Source organism: Perognathus longimembris, chromosome 28 (assembly GCF_023159225.1).
Source record: "Perognathus longimembris pacificus isolate PPM17 chromosome 28, ASM2315922v1, whole genome shotgun sequence".
Taxonomy (NCBI): domain Eukaryota; kingdom Metazoa; phylum Chordata; class Mammalia; order Rodentia; family Heteromyidae; genus Perognathus; species Perognathus longimembris.
Genome location: NC_063188.1, coordinates 58745721 through 58752527, shown reverse-complemented (window position 1 = coordinate 58752527; position 6807 = coordinate 58745721).

Genomic DNA, 6807 nt, shown 5'->3' with positions numbered 1-6807 from the left:
GACATAGGAACCACAGTCATGTTCCTTAGTATTTGTTCAAATGACAATGTGTGTTCACACAAAAATCTTTACATAGAGTGGCGTTGTGGCTCAAAGTGGTAGAGCACTAGCCTTGAGAGAAAAAAGCTCAGGGATAGTGCCCCAGCCCTGAATTCAAGCCCCACGACCAGCAAAAAGAAAAAAGAAGTCTTTACATGGGTGTTTATAGAAGCCTTTTCACAACCTCCAGAACTTGGAAGCAATCAAGGTGTTCTTCGGTGAATGAATAGATAAACAGAGGCACATTCAGACAATGAAATACTATTCGTTACTAAAAGGAAATGAGCCAAGTTCTAGGTCATGAAAGGCAAGGAGAAACCTTAAATACATGTGTTGCTAAGTCAGAAAAGTCAATTTCAAGACTATACACTGTATATTTCCAACCATATGGCATCTGGAAAAGGTCAAACTGTAGAGATAGTAGAAAGATTAGTGGTTTCTTAAAGTGAGGGAGAGGAATTTGGGGGCAGTGAAAGTTTTCTGTGTGCCACTACAATGGTGGATGAGTGCTATGTATTTCTTAACACTCATAGATTGAATATACAGTGCCAACAGTGAACCTTAATGTAAACTATGAATTTGAGTGATAAAGGCACTGGTGGCTTATGCATGTAATCCTAGCTACTTAGGAGGCTGAGATCTGAGGATTGAGATTCGAAGCCAGTCCAGGCAGGAAAGTCTGTAAGACTCTTATCTCCAATTAACCACCTAAAAACCAGAAGAGCTGTGGCTCAAGTGGTAGAGCACTAGCCTTGAACAAAAGACCTCAGTGACAGCACCCATGCCCTGAGTTCAAACCCCATGACCAGCACAATAATATAAACAATGCCAAGAAATATACCACTGGAATGTGGGATGTTGGTAGTGGCAGAAGTTGAGAATAAGGGGGTCTCCATATGACTTTCATCAACTTTTTCACTCATTCCTATACTTTCTGGCCCTCATAGTGGGCATATTATTCTTCAAAATGATCTAAATCTTTTCTATTGTAATGTTGCAAATTTTCCCTTTAATCCTGTGTTCAGTAAGTGTGGACATAACACCCAAGCTATTATTTTCCAAGGCCCAAACCATTGGAATGGAGAATGATTTACCAGCTGCTCTTTTAGCTGCATTTTATTTTGTACTGTGGGCCAATTATTTGACCTCACCAGCCACCATTTCCATCCTCTTACTTCCACCTCTATATAAGAGGGCTGATCCAGAGGTGGGAAACCTTTATTCTGCCAAAAACCATTTGGGTATTTATAACATTATTCACAGGCCTAGATTGATTTTTTAAAAATTTAAATTCTTTGAACAATAAGCTCCTGGATTTATTGGATTTCAAGTCCTGCCTGTGGTTACCTTGGCAAGGCCAGATCGAATGATTTCTTAGACCTTACGTGGCCCACACTGGAGATTCCCCACTCTTGAACAACTGGTTTATAGTGAACCTGGTGAAAGTTTGTACCAAATGGCCCAGCACAAGTTCTGGCTTAGAGGAAGTGCTCTGTGAACTGACCTTCTGGGTCTTCTCCTCCAAGCAAACAGGCAGGATTTGCATTTTTCATTTTCCTCTAGAGAATAAACCTCTTTCATTCTCTGTCTGTTGTTTGAGATTCCCTATCATGTCTACAATGCCAAATTTTCTATGTCTCCCTAGTTTGGTTGTTCTTCTTTGCCTTCCTCCTCCCTCTCTCTTCTATAAAATCTCCGCCAAAAGCCAGGAGCAGGTGGATCATGCCTTTAACCCAGCTACTCAGGAGACTGAGATCTGACTAACATGGTTCAAAGCCAGCCCAGGTATGAAAATCCATGAGACCCTTATCTACAATCAACCACCAGAAAACTGGAAGTGGTGCTATGGCTCAACATGGTAGAGCACTAGCCTTGAGCAAAAGAGCTCAGGGACAATGCCAAGGCCCCAAGTTCAAGCCCATGACCAACCAAAAAAATAAATAAATAAAAGCTCCCCCAACAATTCTCTCCTATTCTGGGATGTTAGCATTAGGTGCTAATATCCACACACACAACTTCTGTTTCTCAGAGTTAAGCCATCCTTGGACAGCTAGAAGCCTATTTCTTCAGTATTTTTGGGCTCTCCTCTATCACTGGACCGTCCTCATTTCTCTTATTCTCCCAACTTAGAACTTAGAAGCTACCCCTGGGTTCAAGGTGAGTATTGAGCCATATTACTCCACCAGTTCAGTGAGTATTTACTGTAACTATTCAAATTCCCAGAAGAAACTTCAGATTTTCTCCAAAACATACATTAATCATACTTCACCCAAATCCTAGAGATGTTCATTCTCTATAAGGTCCTTCCTCAGAAACTCCAACATCCATCACAGTAAGTGAGTAGAAGTGACCTGTGTTCAGAGCCTGGAAAGAAAAGTGTGAATGAAAGGAGAATAGATGGGGATTTTCAAACTTCTGTGGGTCATTGCTCCGATCACTAGGTACTTTCCATATATAGATGGGCCAGAGATGCATGATAAACTTGTATACCATGGAGTCTCAGCCATTTCATGAATGACAGTAATAATGGAGCACACTCCTGGTACAATGAGTCTTCCCAGTATCTCTATAGAATGGTTTCTATTGTCTGTCCCATTTTCGTGTAGGAAACTGATGCTAAAAGGACTGGAATGCCTTGTGGCGGTCCATATAATCAATTATGGTTGGGTTTAAATCCAAGTTACTCTGATTGCCTACTAGTAATGACTTGGGTAGTTCCTTGCCCTATTATCAGCCTCCATTATCATATCAGTAAAGAAAGACACAGGTCTGCATTCTTCATCTAACTCTCAGTAGTAGAACTCCCCAGTGATTAATGCCTGGATCCTTGGTACAAAAAGACTCCTTCTCTTCCTATCCCCAGAAGATATTCAATCAAGGCCTATATCAGGTCCAAGGAAGTAGGTAGAAGGGTAGACAGGAGTGTGATAGGGTGGGGAGTAGCCCTGGACTACTCTGGCAACACTGTCAGGTCAGACCAAGCTTAGAAAATATTGACCAGGTAATGAGAGTCTCCAAAGCATTAAGACTGATAAGGAAAATGTTTACCCAGTCCTCTACAGTCTAAAATAAGTGCACTGGATCATTTAAAAAGCAATTCTGCATTTTTTCAACCTTTCACAAGCCTTACAATTAACTTGGAGACTAGTCCAGAGTCTGAACCCTCATTTGATCCCTAAGTCTCAAAAACTAAAAGATCACTTCCTGATGGCACTAAGATCACTGTAGTAAAACAGCTCTTCTCATTGATCTTCAGAGTAAGAAATAAATCAAAAAGTCACAGTCAAATAAACTAGAGTCTCTACATCCCCAACACACACAGACACACACACACACACACACACACACACACACACACACGAAATTCTGAAGCCAGGCTCTGCTAAGCACTATACAATGTGTGTGTGCGTGTGTGTGTGTGTGTGTGTGTGTGTGTGTGTGTGTGTATGTGTACTGGTACTAGAGCTTGAATTTAGGGACTAGGTGCTGTGCCTAAGCTTTTTCTGCTGAGCCACAACTCCACTTCCAGATTTTTGCTCTTTAACTGTAAATATGAATCTCATAGACTTGTCTGCCCAGGCTGGCTTTGACCTGGGATCCTCAGATCTCACTCTCCTGAGTAGCTAGGATTACAGGCATGAGCCACTGGTGCCCAGCTACAATGCCCTTTACTGACTTAATTTTCTCTGACAAGCCTATAGCTGGGTCAAATCCACAGTTCTGAGGTGTTTCATCAACTCTGTTCATAAGTACTTCCCAGGACCCTACAAGTACAAAGACACTCCATTCTCCTGGCTTCAAATATACCTCTCTATGCTCCTTCAAGGTACTCAGACCCCAAAAGATTTAGAAAAGACAGCAAATAGCTCCAAGACAGGCTAAACAGCAGTTGGTAGTGGAATTCCAATAAGTGTATTCTGAGAGAAACATCACCGCAAGGAGGCTTTAGGGAAAGGGGACATTCAACTTCAGTCTAGTAGAACAGAGAGAATTTGAACAGCTTTTTTCCCTCCATACTGCAAAATTACAAAGAAAACTGTTTGGGCAAGCCCTCAGTCTCCTCGTGATAAAAAAAAAAAAGGATAGCTGGGTGCCAGTGGCTAATGCCTATAATCCTAGCTACTCAGGAGGCTAAGATCTGAGGATCTCGATGCCAGCCCGGGCAGAAAAGTCCCCATGAGACACTTATCTCCAATTAACCACTCAAAACCCAGAAGTGGTGCTGTAGCTCAAGTGGTAGAGCACAGAGAGGTTCCGGAACAACACCCAGGCCCTGAGTTCAAGCCCCACAACTGACAAGAAAAAGGGAACTCGTCCCTGGGTGAGATAAATTTGAAAGCCCCTGTGTGCCTCTATTCTGACATCATGTTTCAAATATCAGGTATTTGCCCCCAGATAAAACAAGTCAAAGAATAATCCAGGAGTTATTGAGTTTCTGTTGTAAAAAGTCTTAAAGGGGTTGGGAATGTGGGTTAGTGGTAGAATGCTTGCCTATGATGCATGAAGCCCTGGGTTCAGTTCCTCAGTACTACATAAACAGAAAAAGCCGGAAATGGTGCTGTGGCTCAAGTGGTAGAGTGCTAGCCTTGAGCAAAAGAAGCTGGGGGACAGTGTACAGGCCCTGAGTTCAAGCCCCAGGACTGGCAAAAAAAGGTGTGGGGGGGGTGGGTTAAGGGCTTGCAGGCTAGGCCTCAGATCCTGAGCAGAGAAGGAAAACAAAATCCAACTCTCGACCTATGCCCTGACACTATACAATTAGCCTGGTACCAATGTAAGAACATTTCCTTTACACTCAGGGCAGCCTACACTGGAACCTAGCATTACTACATACCAGCTATGCATGCTTAAATACTTCATGTCACCTCTCTGAGCCTCAGTCTCTTCATCTCTAAATAGAAATGATAATAAGTTGTGGGACTGTAGTGAAGATTAAATGAAACCAAGCATAAAAACTGCCCACAGACATGTTATTGTCCTGCATCTTAGTCCCTTCTCTCCAGCACAGGGCTTCAATTAGTCTTGCTTATCAATTACTTGTTTCTCTTCTGTTTTCTGAAATAGGCTTCAAAATATAATCAGAATCCAATGGCTTCTCCCCATCTCCACTGCCATTCACCAAATTGCAATACTCTTTCAATTGTCTTCCTGGTTATATTTTGTCTGCTTAGTCTATTCTCATAATGCAATGGCCAGAGCAATCCATCGTATCTTTCATATGCTCAAAGCCCTACAATGTCTTCTTGCCTCATTTAAAGCAAGGCCAAAATCTAGAATGTTTATGATATCCTATCTAACCTCAGCATTTGGACTTTACTCTTTTATTTCTGCCAGTACTGAGGCTTGAACTATGGGCTAGGGCACTTTCCCTTAGCTTTTTCACTTCAGGCTAGCATTCTACCACTTGAGCCACCGCACCACTTCTGACTTTTTGCTGGTTAATTGGAGATAAAGTCTCAAAGACGTTCCTGCCTGGGCTGGCTTTGAACTGTAATCCTCAAATCTCAGCTTCCTGAGTAGCTAGGATTACAAGCATGAACAACTGGCAGCAGGCAACTTATCTACTATTTTTCCTTGCTGTTTCTCTAATAGAAGACATTCCCTTTTCACATGTTCCCTCTAACTGAATCCTCTTCCTTTATGATTCTATCTACCCACTCTCATAATTGACTGACATTGCTTAGAAAAGTTCTCCTGGACTAGAACATTTAAAGTTGTAACCCCTCTCCAGCATTCCCCATCAGCTTCCTCTTTCTTCTTCTTTTTTTTTGCTTGGACTCAGGGCCTGAGCACTGTCCCTGGCTTCTTTTTGCTCAAGGCTAGCACTCTATATATGTGGTGCTGGGGAATCGAACCCAGGGCTTCATGTATACGAGGCAAGCATTCTTGCCACTAGGCCATATTCCCAGCCCTTCCTCTTTCTTCTTCAGAGTGTGTATTACAATACGACATACAATAAAATTTAGTTACTTAGAAGTGTCTTTCCTCACCACAGTGCAAACTAATAAGCTCACTACTGCTGTCTCCATACACAGAACAGCACCTCATACTCAAATATTTCTTGAATAAATTGAATATAGTGGCTCACACTGTCTGCCAAGCACTAAGTTAAGCAGTTCATATGCATTATCACAGTAAGTCCTGCCTTGTAATGTAGGTAACATTAGTATTTCTGCCTTTAAAAAGGGGGATACACTGGGGATATAATTCAATAGGGCCTAGCACAACAAGGCCCTAGGTTATATCCTCTGGAGGGGGCGTGGGGGAGGGGGGAGGTGGAAAGCTCAGAAGTTAAATGACTTTCCCAAAACCAGAGAGGGATTACCTAAGTGGGAGTGTCAGCTTGGGTGAGTCATTGTGGAGGAGCACATTCCCTGAGGAGAGGGTGGCCTGAATTACAGGTGGCGTGGGTCTTGGTGGGAGGGAATGGACAAGTAGAACACAGAAGGTGATGGGGTTTTCTACTAGCAATCCCAGGTCTTTTACAACAACTAGAGCTTTCAGAGAGAATCTCAAGTCTTAGCAACAGCCATTGACTACAGACTGCAAAAATTCTGGCCTCAAGGAGGATACTCTTAGGGAAGGAACACAATAGATGCATTGCCTCTGTGCCTCTGATCAGATAAAATATTTATCAAAATGAAAAAACAATCTGGCCTTTTGGGACATCAACTTTGGGACAGAAATCATATTTGACAGAGATACCTGAAACTAGTAAATTAATATGAAGTTACAACAGTTCTCTAATTCACTTGATCTGTCGGTCTCCCC